The 14,610-nt window shown below is 42.7% G+C and overlaps 1 long non-coding RNA gene across 1 annotated transcript in view; it reads left to right on the forward strand.

Moving 5' to 3' along the window:
• The window catches only part of LOC117200836 (uncharacterized), a 36,901-nt gene extending 22,899 nt beyond the window's left edge, over nucleotides 1-14,002 (forward strand). The window contains exons 2-4 of the long non-coding RNA XR_007477299.1: nucleotides 1,953-1,998; nucleotides 2,214-2,676; nucleotides 8,934-14,002. This is a non-coding gene — a long non-coding RNA (uncharacterized LOC117200836). The remainder of the gene's footprint in view (nucleotides 1-1,952; nucleotides 1,999-2,213; nucleotides 2,677-8,933) is intronic.
• The last annotated feature ends 608 nt before the right edge of the window (nucleotides 14,003-14,610 follow it).

Below are 14,610 nucleotides of genomic sequence, written 5' to 3' on the forward strand. Positions count from 1 at the left end.
ATTCATGATGCTGCGAATGGCATTATTTTATTCTTTTTCATAGCTGAGTAATATTCCATTATATATATACACCACATCTTCTTTATCCATTCCTCTGCTGATGGCCATTTAGGTGGTTTCCATGGCTTGGATATTGTACATAATGCTGCTATGAACATTACAGTGAATATATCTTTTCAAATTATGGTTTTCTCTGGGTATATGCCCAGTAGTGGGATTGCTGGGTCATATGGTGACTCTATTTTTGATTTTTAAGGAACCTCCATAGTGTTCTCCATAGTGGCTGCACCAATTTACATTCCCACCAACAGTGTAGGAAGATTGCCTTTTCTCTACACCCTCTTCAGCATTTATTATTTGTAGACTTTTTGATGATGGCCATTCTGACCAGTGTGAGGTGATATCTCATCATAGCTTTGATTTGCATTTCTCTAATAATTAGTGACATTGAGCATCTTTTCACATACCTGTTGGCCATCTGTATCTGACCATGTTATTTTTTTAACATATTTATTGGAGTATTGGAGTATAAAACAATTGTTTTACATTGTTACGTTAGTTTCTGCTGTATAACAAAGTGAATCAGCTATACGTATACATGTATCCCCATATCCCCTCCCTCTTGCGTCTCCCTCCCACCCTCCCTATCCCACACCTCTAGGTGGTCACAAAGCACTGAGCTAATCTCCCTGTGCTATGTGGTTGCTTCCCACTAGCTATATGTTTTACATTTGGTAGTGTATATATGTCCATGCCACTCTCTCACTTCGTCCCAGCTTACCCTTCCCCCTCCTCATGTCCTTAAGTCCATTCCCTACGTCTACATCTTTATTCCTGTCCTGACCCAATTGTGGTTATAAACAGTGTGTCTTAGCACCACTTCTTTTCTTTTCTTTTTATTTTTTTAATAAATTTACTTATTTTATTTATTTATTTTAGGCTGCATTGGGTCTTCGTTGCTGGGTGTGGGCTTTCTCTAGTTGCAGAGAGCGGGGGCTACTCTTCGTTGAGGCGCGTGGGCTTCTTATTGTGGTGGCTTCTCTTGTTGCAGAGCACAGGCTCTAGGTGCAGGCTTCAGTAGTTGTGGCTAGCAGGCTCAGTAGTTGTGGCTCCCAGGATCTAGAGCTCAGGCTCAGTAGTGTGGCACACGGGATTAGTTGCTCCACGGCATGTGGGATCTTCCCTGACCAGGGCTTAAACCTGTGTCCCCTGCATTGGCAGGCGGATTCTTAACCACTGTGCCACCAGGGAAGCCCAGCACCACTTCTTTTAATGTATATGTTGATAGTTTGGTATCACTTTTGGATGAAAGAAAAGAACCATTTACTTTCTCTCTTGAAATAGTAAATAGGGGTGGCCTTGTAGACATTGGTGAAATTATTTCGGTGTCATGAATCAGTATCAGCCAGATGAAGGGATCATCATTAACTGCGAAAAAAAGACTTAAAAAATATCGAAACTAGTGGTTCTCTAATTTTTAAGTGTTTGGTATTAAAAGAAGCTACGCAGCAGATCAACGTGTTCACTTAACCGAGAAGAGTGCTTTGTAGTTAATTCATGTTGGTAGGACCATATTTCAGATACGTTTATATCCCTAATACCTACCACAGAGCAGGGCATACAGTGTGCAGTACACTGTATGGTACACTGTACTAAAATTAACCATCTGGAAGCCTGTGGTGTGTGTCTCAGAAGGAGAAGGCAGAGGAATTCTTAACCGAATGGCAGGAATCCTGGAGACATTTCACACCGACAGAAGAGATGGCTTTAAGGATCTCTTGGGAGCCCTAAACTTCAATATAGACACACCTGATAATAATAAAACAATTCATAGCCATTATAGTGAGTTTAAAAATCTTAAATATTAAAATACTGTGTGTCTCATTTTGTAGATTCAAAGGAAATTTCTCTTGGTCTGGTCATTAACTAGGTTTTACTACTATTTCTTTCAGATGCCTAATGTCTTCAGAAGCAGCCCCACGATGTGAAAGAGTTTATGTAAGTCCCCAAGAGTGACACAAATTACTCCACCAGTAATTTACTCCACTGCATTCCTCTGTGTTAGGAAAAAGAGAGTCCGATATATTCCAATATATTTCTTGTCTAATAAAAAAATCGCAGAAGGTTGAAGCACACTAACACAGAAAAGAGAATGCAATAGGATTCAACCACTTGCTTTCATGAAAAGTGTCAATAATTAATAATGTTTAAAGTTCACAGGACAGGGCTTTCCCTGGTGGTGCAGTTGTTAAGAATCCGCCTGACAGTGCAGGGGACATGGGATCGAGCCCTGGTCCAGGAAGATCCCACATGCTATGGAGCAACTAAGCCCGTGTGTCACAACTACTGAGCCTGGGCTCTAAAGCCCAAAAGCCACAACTGCTGAGCCAACGTGCCACAACTACTGAAGCCCACGCACCTAGAACCCATGCTCCGCAACAACAGAAGCCACCACAAGGAGAAGCCCACACACCGCAACGAAGAGTAGCCCCCGCTCGCCGCAACTAGAGAAAGCCTGCGTGCAGCAACGAAGACCCAACGCAACCAAAAATAAATAAATAAATTTATAAAAACAATAAAGTTCACAGGACGTTAGAAATAAAAGAGTCTTCAAATATCATCTGGCCCAATCCCTCTCCTTTTCCAAATGGGAAAACTATGGCCAAGAGAAGCACGGTGAGTCAAGCCTTCAGTCTCATGATGTAACCTGACAGTGATCATACAGCTCACTGTTAAGAAAGCTCTGCCAGGGCTTCCCTGGTGGCGCAGTGGTTGAGAGTCCGCCTGCCGATACAGGGGACACAGGTTCGTGCCCCGGTCTGGGAAGATCCCACATGCCGCGGAGCAGCTGGGCCCATGAGCCATGGCCGCTGAACCTGCGCGTCTGGAGCCTGTGCTCCGCGGTGGGACAGGCCGCAGCGGTGAGAGGCCCGCCTACCGTAAAAAAAAAAACAAAAAAAGAAAGCCCTGCCAACCAAGAGTGCTCTCTGACTGCATGAGGGGGATACCATCTTAAACCATAACTGCAATATCAAGGTATTACCAAATGCTCTTCTTCACTCACCACTTATTTGGGGCTCTATTAATTATATTATAGTCCTAAGAGTTCAGGAACTTGTGTACACAATTCAGGCTCTTCAAAGAGGGACACAAATGGTCATACTATGTGTGTTTACAAATCTGTGTGTATACACATGCATACACATGTACATGTAATATATTTATAAATATACACATATATCATATATGTAAATACGTCAGCTGATACATAAAGAGACATCATCAATAGTTGAACAGTATTAATAGCACACATGTACACTACAATAAAACCATTGTGAAATGTATTGGAAAAGAGAAAGGCAAATTTTCTACTTATCTATATTTCAAAGTGTTTGTGAAAAATTTATCATTCCACGCTTCTGTTAGGTTCAGTTGTCAATTCTTAAACTTTATTTATTTATTTTAATATTTATTTATTTGGTTGTGCCGAGTCTTAGTTGTGGCAGGTGGGCTCCTTAGTTGCAGCTCGTGGGATCCTCAGTTGTGACATGCATATGGGATCTGGTTCCCTGACCAGGGATCGAACCCGGGTCCCCTGCTTTGGGATCTCAGAGTCTTATCCAGTGCACCACCAGGGAAGTCCCAATTCTTAGACTTTATACCATCCAGTAATAAGCCTTTGTTCAATTACACCAACAAAATGTGCACCACCCTGAGATGTGTGCTTACCGTGAATAGCCCAAAACTGTTCGTAAAGGCATCAACTTTTACAGCAGTCACATTTTGTCAAGTGTTTGTGACATAGCTCTAACTTAATTACTCTTCTAACCACCCCCCTTTTTCAAAAACAGTGAAGTGGGTGTGTTCTTACCCTACACAACACATGCAAGTCTAAACAATAATATAAGGAAGCTATAAGGAAATTAATTACACATGAATCGGATCTGCTTCAGAGTATTATTTGAATGATGATGATTTCTGGTTATAAGTAGGATTTTTTGCCCTTTGGAGGCAATAATGCTGTTCCTCAGTAATGTGGTTCTTTTTGGTAGTAGTATAAATATTCTGGTATGAATTAGCTAAAACATTGCATGTATTTGTATCATTACCAGAAAGAACCACATTGCTGAGGAAAGCATTATTGCTTAGAGGTTAGTGCTTTGATTCTTGGATATAGAACTTTACTACAGGCCAGCATAGCTAGGAGATTAGGAGGTCTCAGGACCTCATCTAAACCTAATTACCTTCCAAAGGTCCCATCTCCAAATACTACCACATGGTGGGGTTAGGGCTTCAACTTGTGGATTTTGGGTGGGACACAATTCAGTCCACAGCAATCAGGAAACCCACATGTACCATATTTTGCTTTCTTCCAAATATTTGTAGATGATGACTTGGTCATGAACAGACAGGAGAAAAATGACCCACCTGCTGCCTAAACCTCAGCTCTTCTTGCTATGTCTTGACTGACGTGATACTGCCTCTTCACGGGATGTTGTTGAACCACATTCAAGCTTTTGCCTCAAACTTCTAGACCAAAATTTTCTTCTAAGGAATGTTTTTAATAATATAATTGGAGTTAACTGCACTATACAAATATTAGTTAATTTTTAAGAGCAATATAGTTGTTATAGGTTGAATTGTGTCCCCCCCCCAAAAAAAAGATATGTTAAAGTCCCAACCCCAGTATATCAGAGTGGAAATAGGGTTGCTGTATGTGTAATTAGTTAAGTGAGGTCATACTTCAGTTAAGTAAGGTCATACTAATCCAATATGACTGGTGTCCTGTAAGCAGATGGCCATGTGAAGACAGAAACACAGGGAGAATGCCATGTGAAGACAGAAGACTGCATCTAGAAGCCAAGGAGCACCAATGATCTGACAAACCACCAGAAGCTAGGAAGAGGCGAAGAAGGATTCTCCTACAGCTTCCAAAGGGAGCACGGCCCTGCTTTGGTATCAGACTGTTAGCTTCCAGAGCTATGAGACAATAAATTTCCATTGTTTTAAGCCACTTAGTTTGTAATACTTTGTTACGGCAGCCCTAAAAAACAAATACAGTTGTCTATCCTCTGGAATTGGGTTGTAATAGGCTATTTAGAGGCACTTTATTTATTTTTAATAAATTCATTTATTTAATTTATTTATATTTGGCTGAGTTGGGTCTTCGTTGCTGCGCACGGGCTTTCTCTAGTTGTGGCGAGTGGGGGCTACTCTTCGTTGTGGTGCACGGGCTGCTCATTGCAGTGGCTTCTCTTGTTGCAGAGCACGGGCTCTAGGTTCGCGGGCTTCAGTAGTTGTGGCACACAGGCTCAGTAGCTGTGGCTCGCAGGCTCCAGAGCACAGGCTCAGTAGTTGTGGTGCACGGGCTTAGTTGCTCCGTGGTATGTGGGATCTTCCCGGACCAGGGATCAAACCCATGTCCCCTGCATTGGCAGGCGGATTCTCAACCACTGCGCCACCAAGGAAGCCCTAGAGGCACTTTATATTCTTATTTTGTTTGTATTTATCTTTTTTTTGTTTTTGTTTTCAAATATGGTGAGAAAACAAATGGTGAACAGAAATCTACTGTTTATTTTTAAAATTCAGAGCTGGCAAAAAATGAGTCACAAGAAGTAAAAACCAAACAAAGATGAAGGTAATGATATTGTGTTATTTAATTCAAGAAAATAAAGCGGGCTTCCTTGGTGGCGCAGTGGTTGAGAGTCCGCCTGCCGATGCAGGGGACACGGGTTCGTGCCCCGGTCCGGGAAGATCCCACATGCCATGGAGCAGCTGGGCCCGTGAGCCATGGCCGCTGAGCCTGCGCGTCTGGAGCCTGTGCTCCACAACAGGAGAGGCCACAACAGTGAGAGGTCCGCGTACCGCAAAAAAAAAAAAAAAAAAAAAAAGGGAAAATAAAGCATTTGTTGCATAGTGTGGCTTATTGCCAGAGCAGTTGTTGGGAAAGAGTTATAAATACATTAAAAGTGACATTTACAGGGACTTCCCTGTTGGCGCAGTATTTAAGACTCTGGCTGCCAATGCAGGAGACATGGGTTCGAACCCTGGTCCGGGAAGATCCCACATGCCGCGGAGCTGGTAAGCCCGTGCACCACAACTACTGAGCCTGTGTGCCACAACTACTGAAGCCCGCGTGCCTAGAGCCCGTGCTCCGCAACAAGAGAAGCCACTGCAAAGAGAAGCCCGTGCACTGCAACAAAGAGTTGCCCCCACTCGCTGCAACTAGAGAAAGCCTGTGCACAGCAACGAAGACCCAACACAACCAAAAATAAATATAAAATCGTAAATAAGTTTATTTTAAAAATGACATTTACAGAATCAACTATCAGATTATTTGTGGGATACATTAAAAATGAAATTTTCATCTCCAACTCTAAAATCAAAGAACATTATTAATATTGTGCAATATTAATTATGCAAAATAGGTGAAGGATCACAGACTTGCAAATAAATTGCCAATTTATATGGAAGCTATTCACTCTGAAAACTCCAAGAGGTATCTTTGAAGTACTGCTTGCTTCAATTACAGGGAAAATCTCAGAGATTCATAGTGGTTTCTAAAGCCTTACACTTTACTTGAATCATTTTTGAAGTTAAAACATTTCTTTACATCCTATCACATCATAAAACAGAACACACCTCTAATGACTTTTATGGAAAAAAAAATCCAAGAATGCCCAAGTCAAGTTCTTTTGTGTATAAATAACCTCTCTGTTCAATGTGGAAAACAGGAATTCCTAAAGGGAGAATTGATGTGCAGAATAAGCAAGACCTAAATGAGGTATGACTTGCCGGTTAGCACTCATTTACCTGGAAGTGGACAGGAAGAGTGACCATAAAGTAACATTTTTACCTCCTAAAAATACTCACTGATAAGAGTGTTCTGCAAAGATATGATCAGGATAATCAACTACGTATAATACACACATACACTCTCTCTTCTTCACGAACCCCAAAGGAGTGTTGTCTTCTTTTTTGCTGAGCAAGTTTGATCCAGCACCTACTCTGTGCTGGGGATACATGCAGTTGAAGACCCTCTTTTCATGGAGCTACCATTTTAGTAGAGGAGACAAAAAAAATGTATATTGTTTTATGATATGTTCTACCAAGTTGCTTGAAGACTTAACCTTTGCAACTGAAATGATGTATTGCATCATATGAGGAAGTAAATATGATGGTTTCATCAAATTTATAAATTTAGGACCATATATATATATATATATATATATATTTTTGCGGTTCACGGGCCTCCCACTGTTGTGGCCTCTCCTGTTGTGGAGCACAGGATCCGGACGCGCAGGTTCAGCGGCCATGGCTCACGGGCCTAGCCGCTCCACGGCATGTGGGATCTTCCCGGACCGGGGCACGAACCTGCGTCCCCTGCATCAGCAGGCGGACTCCCAACCACTGCACCACCAGGGAAGCCCTAGAGCCATATTTTAAAGTCTACGTCTTCTGGGGTCATTGTGGCAATAATGGGCTGGTATTTACCCTTAGTGCAGTTCTGTTGACAGCTTAACTTACAAGAAACAGCCACGGCTGTTCTTGAGAATTCTTTTTTGTCACACAGAAGTTCTTTCCACCTGCAGCAAACGTAAACACTGCTTTTTGTTTTGGGCCTCTGTTGTTCATACCATCCTATACCATTCTACTGATGTAGAGGAGATAACTTTTGGAGTCCAAAAAAGTACTATATGAATACAGGTTGAACAGTCAATTTTCCCATAACAGAACAAGAGTCTGGGCCCTCTGTCTACCTCTTAACAGTTCCATGAAAGGCCCACTGGGAGAAAAACACATTGGATTTGAGTCATTTCTTACAAGGATCTCATTTTTCTCACATTTCTTCTCACAGCTGTTCTGATCTGCTCCCAAACTTCAGTCCTAGCTCCCCACAATATACAGAATAAGATTCAACCATAATTGTCAAATAATTCAGGAAATCAAGACGATGACTGAACTTACAATTACCTATGCAAGACCATTTGGTCTTTATATGAAAGGAAGGGCTCAATTCTGAAATTCTTTTTTTTTAACATCTTTATTGGAGTATAATTGCTTTACAATAGTGTGTTAGTTTCTGCTTTATAACAAAGTGAATCAGCTATACATATTCACATATACCCATATCTCCTCCCTCCCACCCTCCCTATCCCACCCCTCTAGGTGGACACAAAGCACCGAGCTGATCTCCCTGTGCTATGCAGCTGCTTCCCACTAGCTATCTATTTTACATTTGGTAGTGTATATATGTCCATGCCACTCTCTCACTTCGTCCCAGCTTACCCTTCCCCCTCCCCATGTCCTCAAGTCCATTCTCTACATCTGTGTCTTTATTCCTGTCCTGCCCCTAGGTTCTTCAGAACCATTTTTTTTTTTTTTAGATTTCATATATACATGTTAGCATATGTTATTTGTTTTTCTCTTTCTGACTTACTTCACTCTATGAGTCTCTAGGTTCATCCACCTCACTACAAGTAATTCAATTTCGTTTCTTTTTATGGCTGAGTAATACTCCATTGTATCTATGTGCCACATCTTCTTTATCCATTCACCTGTCAATGGACACTTAGGTTGCTTCCACGTCCTGGCTATTGTAAATAGTGCTGCAATGAACATGGTGGTACATGACTCTTTTGGAATTACGGTTTTCTCAGGGCGTATGCCCAGTAGTGGGATTGCTGGGTCGTATGGTAATTCTATTTCTAGTTTTTTAAGGAACCTCCATACTGTTCTCCATAGTGGCTGTATCAATTTACATTCCCACCAACAGTGCAAGAGGGTTCCCTTTTCTCCACACCCTCTCCAGCATTTATTGTTTGCAGGTTTTTTGATGATGGCCATTCTGACTGGTGTGAGATGATACCTCATTGTAGTTTTGATTTACATTTCTCTAATGATTCGTGATGTTAATTCTGAAATTCTTGTAGGCATTCCCTCCATCCTCTAACTTACTGAAAGTGTCAAGATTTTTAAGTGCAAGCAAGAGGAATCAAATCCGGCTGTTTTAAGAAGAAAGGCAATTTATTAAAGGATATGGAACGGTTCGCCTGGAGATCAAAGCTTAGAGACTACATAGCTGGAACAATGCCCCAGATCGCGCTCTGGAGCTGGTCCCAAGAAGCCACCACTGCTGCCGTGCTGGGCCCGGAGACCACAACCTGAAGCACCTGCATCCCCCACGCAGAACCCAGAACGCCTGTGTTAAAGCCACAGATACCGACAGCTCTTCACACGGCGCGTATCTGCCACCTCTGCTGCCACTCTCTTCCGCAGGGTTCTCCTCAGATTCTGCATCTTTCAGCACTTTTCTTCTGGCCGTGATGCCATCGCAGGCCTGGCCTGAGCTGCAAGGGAGGCTGGGAAAGGGAGTAACTGATACTTTCAGATTTCTGGGTAGGTTCTGCCTCAAAAGGTAGGTCAGATGCCTCTGACCAAGGAAGGGGGTTCCGAAGCAACGGTAAATATCTCCCTCACTGGCTAAACCGCTGATGGTGCCACCAGGCCCTGATGAACAAGCACATGAGCTAGGAATGGGCTTGAGACTTTGCTCTCTTTACCATGAAACAGGGCAATACGAGGCAGCTCTGAGGAAAGGGCAACCCTTCCCACTGCTCCCCCCACTTGCCCCTCCGAGCAGCTAAACACAGCTCATTCCTTCAGAGAGCGCTTAGAGTTGTCCTGTCCCAGGCTGTGACCTGAGCTGGAAGGCCTTCTGCCCCTCAGCTGCCACCTGTGTGACCCACACGGTCTGACTCCACTGCCACTTCCTCCAGGAAAGCCTGGAAGTTAATTTGCAAAGGAGCTGCGTTGCAGCCTGATCCCCTCACGGGAATTGCTACCCTCTCTGCTCTGGATGCTCCCACAGGGCTCTGCTTACCTTCCAGGGCGCGTATCCACCTTGCAGTGTTGTGGCTTGTAAACGCACCCAAAGTTCAAGAGAAACTCCAGAGCCCCCTTTGAGGAGGAATTAGTGCAGGAAAGACGAGGTGAGGTGGGAGCTTGGAGGCTGGCGCTGTGTCTGCTTCACACTGTACACGAGACTGGGACATCGTCGATTTCATCATGAAGATGGGGTTTCAGAGGAGCTCAACGTGCCCCCAGTTCCCCAGCTATATCTCCCCTCAGCTCTGCTGCCCTTTTTTGGTATGGGGCTCCATCCAGGCTCTGCAGCCAGCCCTCTGTCCTTTCCCGGTTGTGCTGTGTTTGACGAGTGACTTGTCACATACCTCACGGGGTTGTGCTAATACTTGTGAGGTGCCAACAACAGGGCCTGGTGCCCTTTGCCCCGTTAGTTGTTTTTGGGGGGTTTATTTGGCCACGTCGTGAGGCTTGTGGGATCTTAGTTCCCCCACCAGGGATTGAACCCGGGCCCTCAGCAGTGAAAGCACCGAGTCCTAACCACCGGACCACAGCCCTGTTAGTTATTATCATCACAGTCTTCCAGAGGGCAGAGGCCTTCTCGGTTCTCTTTTGCACTCCTTGCTTATAGGAGAGGCCGGTCAAGTCCGTTGAAGTGAGATCTGGCAGCTGGAGGGATTTGGGGGGAGGTACATGCAGTAAAATCCTGCCCCAGCAAGGAGACTCCTGAGGTTATCCACCTCTTAGGGCTGTCTCAGGCTTCAGGGGCCAAAAAGGTGGGAGGTGGAGTTCAGACTGACTGTTTGCAATCATGTCAAATAGGTGATCTTGGAAAGAAAAAAAAAAATATTCACCTAGGCCGTAGAACTTCTTTGATCCTATTGTGATGAGATATTACCTAGGGCATGTTTATTTTTGTGCCAAGAAACCCCTACTTTTGCAAAAATGGCTGTTCATCATATGCGTCTTTCACGCGCATAGGGATTATCCAGGATCTTGGTCAAATGCAGATTCTGACTCAGTAGGTGTGGATGAGGCCTGAGATTCTATATTTCTAATAAACTCCCAGTTGACGCTGTTGCTGCTGGTGCATGGATCACACTTTCAGCAGCAAGGATATATAACATGGGTGAGGAGGGGAAAAAAGGCATATCACTTTTTCTTTAATATCGAAAAATAAACAGTTGTCCAGGCCAAGCCCATTCTAACTTGCATTGTTTCAAGGTATCAGTGGCTGTGGAAGAGTTTCTCCGTAATGTATTTCCTTAGCCTCCCCCCAACCAGGTGACAATGGAGTGGCCATTTATTACTATGTAGAAAGGAAATATGAATTATTTATCCAAACCTGGTGACAAAATTAATCACAGCAAGATGAGTAAAAGCACTTGGACAGGTGGGGACCATCAGATCAGGCGAATACTAAAAGTGGATTGAAAGGGTTACGTTACATTTCTTTGAATCTACCATAGACCACTGCATCCGAATCATCTGGGATGTTTATTCAAATGCTGGCTCCCGGGTTCCACCCCAGGTATAATGAATCACAGTCTTTGCAGGGGGCCTGTGAATCTGAATCTTTAATAAGGAAACACCTATCCAACCAATTGTTACATGCATTAAAGTTCAACGAATATGAGTTTAGAGAATTTGAGGTCTCTGATAAGACATTGTATTGTGTATTGGGATGATCTCACAATACATTAAATTGATAACGTTTTGATGGTGGTAGCCCCAATCCTTACCTTGCCCTAAAATATTCTGTGATTTCAGCATTGGTTTCTTACCTAAATCTTGAAGGAATCTTTGGGTTCATATAAATATGCTTAGAATCCACTGATGATCTGGTCCTATTCTTGGTGTTTTTTGTTGATATTCAGTAAACACCACTAATACATATGCAATATAGCCAAGTCAATGTTATTTCCACAATTTGTACACATAATAGAGTATTGAATACTTCCCTCCTCTATATAGCAAGTATAGAATCAAGTAGATGAAGTAAATTGCTACCAAAACATACAGTGATTTACTTGGAAATATTTTCTTCCCCAAATCCATGGAGAAATGAGAGCATCTAATAGAGAAAGGAAAATAAATTCATGATATCACTACAATGAATAGCATCCCTGACTAAGTGACTGTGTGGGGAGAACAATAGCCATTTGGGGGTCTTTTTCAGGCTAAGATAAGGTGGTCGTCTCTTCGGCACCCGCACTACTGAGCTACAATTGTATGTATAATTGTGTGGTATCTTAAAGGCATTTCTGTGTCGTTTTTATCAGAGAACAGCAGAAGTTTACCAGAACCAAAAATACTTTTCTTCACATTGTTAAGAGGACTTTCATGCTTTTCACCCAGTCTTTAGAAAATGAAAAGCTAATGCCATGTAATCACAATTTCCTGGGATTCTGAAAAACCATTAAAGAGGCACATTGATGCTCTCTGAATGGAAACACTGTAGCACGTTTTGGATTGGCTCTGTTGTGGGATCCTTGACACTCATAAGCTCAAATCAGACTTTTCAAAGGTTCCTTTTGTATCCAAAACACCCAGACAGTCTGATTTCAACCATGCATGTGCTTCTGGGTGAATGCAGATGGTACTTTTTTTTTTTTTTTTTAGGGGGAGAAAAGGAAACTTAATTAAAGCCAGTATTAATTACCTCAATACTCCAGGCTTGAGATTATAAGAACTTCATTTTTACATGAGCATAAAATGCAAAGTTTTAAAGTTATATTGAATAAAACTAAACTGTTTTCCCTTTCTAGGTTTAGTAAAAACCAACCAAATACCATATAAAATGAGCTTTATTAGAAGCAGGGATAAGCAGGAAGTTTTCTGGTCCCATCAATATTTAATTTAAAGACAAAATAACATGCTGTGTTACTAGATATACTAGACTGTATTTTGAAACCACGTTATTCTTCTTAAGCCACTGAGATAGCCTCCTCCTCCTTATATCTTCAGATATATCTGTGAAGTATATGATTGTATATAGAGTCCTGAGGCAGTTTCCAAGAGCCTGACTGATTCCTAGGAAAACAGTTGTTCAAACACAAAATTGGTTTGTGGAGTTCTCCCAGATATGTGCAACAGGCACCATCATTTATGAATGCTTATTGCATACTGAGCAGTGCACAGGGAAACCCACCCAGTGTCAGACACAAAGTGAGTAAATAGCGTGGCATGGGAGATGTCAGCTCCACGTTTCTGGGTAAGGGAGATGTTTTTGGTCCTTTGAACAGGAAGTGACCCTTGCTACCAAAAGGGACATCAAACCCCTTTGAAGATCAAGGGCACGAAGCAGTCAGGTGGGAGAGACAGAGAGCTGCAGCCCCAGCCTGCCATGCTCTGGGTGGATAAGCAAGTTCATAACAGCCTGAAACCAGAATTAATATTTTGACAGGAATAACATGAATCACCCAGAAAAGGAGTGCTTCAGAACAGGGCATGCTCCACAGCCATTCTTGGAAGGATAAACCTGCAGGATATTAGAGTTTGTGGTATAGATTTCATTCTGGAGTTCAGTAATTTTCAATAAATCTTTTCATGACCTTCATGAAGGTCAAAGATCACCTTTAAGGTATCATGTGTAGAAAAGTGGACAGGGTTCATCTAACTTGAACAAGAGAAATTGCCTGGAGAGGATGAAACCTCCCTTACCAACTTGGGTAAGACCCGTTTTGGTCTGGGTATGCTACATGTGATTCTAATGTGTGTGAAAACTTGAATACGTTATCTTGAATTAGATAGTCAAATAACCAGGTTTTGGTTACGTAGGATCCACCACGGTTTTGTGAAAAAGAAATGAATGACAGGGGCTTCCCTGGTGGCGCAGTGGTTAAGAATCTGCCTGCCAATGCAGGGGACACGGGTTCGAGCCCTGGTCCGGGAAGATCCCACATGCCGCAGAGCAACTAAGCCTGTGTACCACAACTACTGAGCCTGCGCTCTAGAGCCTGCGAGCCACAACTACTGAGCCCACGTGCCACAACTACTGAAGCCCATGAGCCTAGAGCCCGTGCTCCACAACAAGAGAAGCCACTGCTTCGCATCGCAAAGAAGAGTAGCCCCACTCTTCGCAACTAGAGAAAGCCCGCGCGCACCAACGAAGACCCAATGCAGCCAAAATAAGTAAATAAATAAATAAATAAATAAATGACAAGCTGAGAGCTGCGGTTTTGGCAAAAAGACTTTGCATAATCTAAGCTCATCGATAAGGATATTTATTGTACCCTTAATACGTACAGTGCTAGGCTAAGTATCACAGTGGTGAGGGTAGTGGAAATTACAGGAAGGGAAAGGGGGACGGTTCTGCCATAGGTTAATTTTAACCTCTACAATGTCTACATTGGCCGCACAGTATTGGCAGCACTGCTCAGAAGAGAGATCCTGTGGCATCCTGCAGTGTGCTGCGTCTCCTGAGCAAGGCCATTTAGCATGGGGTTAAGAGCATGCTCTCTGGAACCCTATTGCCAGGGTTTAAATTCCAGCCCCATCATTTCCTTGCTGTGTGGCAGTTCTCAGTTTCTTCACTTGCCCAAGAGAGACAGCAGCCATACCTATCTTGTGGGAAAGGGAAAGTTAAAGGAATTAAAATATCTTAAAAAAAAAACTTAAGCACTTAGTATAATTTATATAAGTATTAGCTATTACCATCAATACTGAAATTGGCATTTAGCAGTCCATGTATTCCATTACATACTGTGTACTAATTTTTTTGCAAATGATTAATCTATGTAAGCT

Source organism: Orcinus orca, chromosome 4 (genome assembly GCF_937001465.1).
Source record: "Orcinus orca chromosome 4, mOrcOrc1.1, whole genome shotgun sequence".
NCBI lineage: Eukaryota > Metazoa > Chordata > Mammalia > Artiodactyla > Delphinidae > Orcinus > Orcinus orca.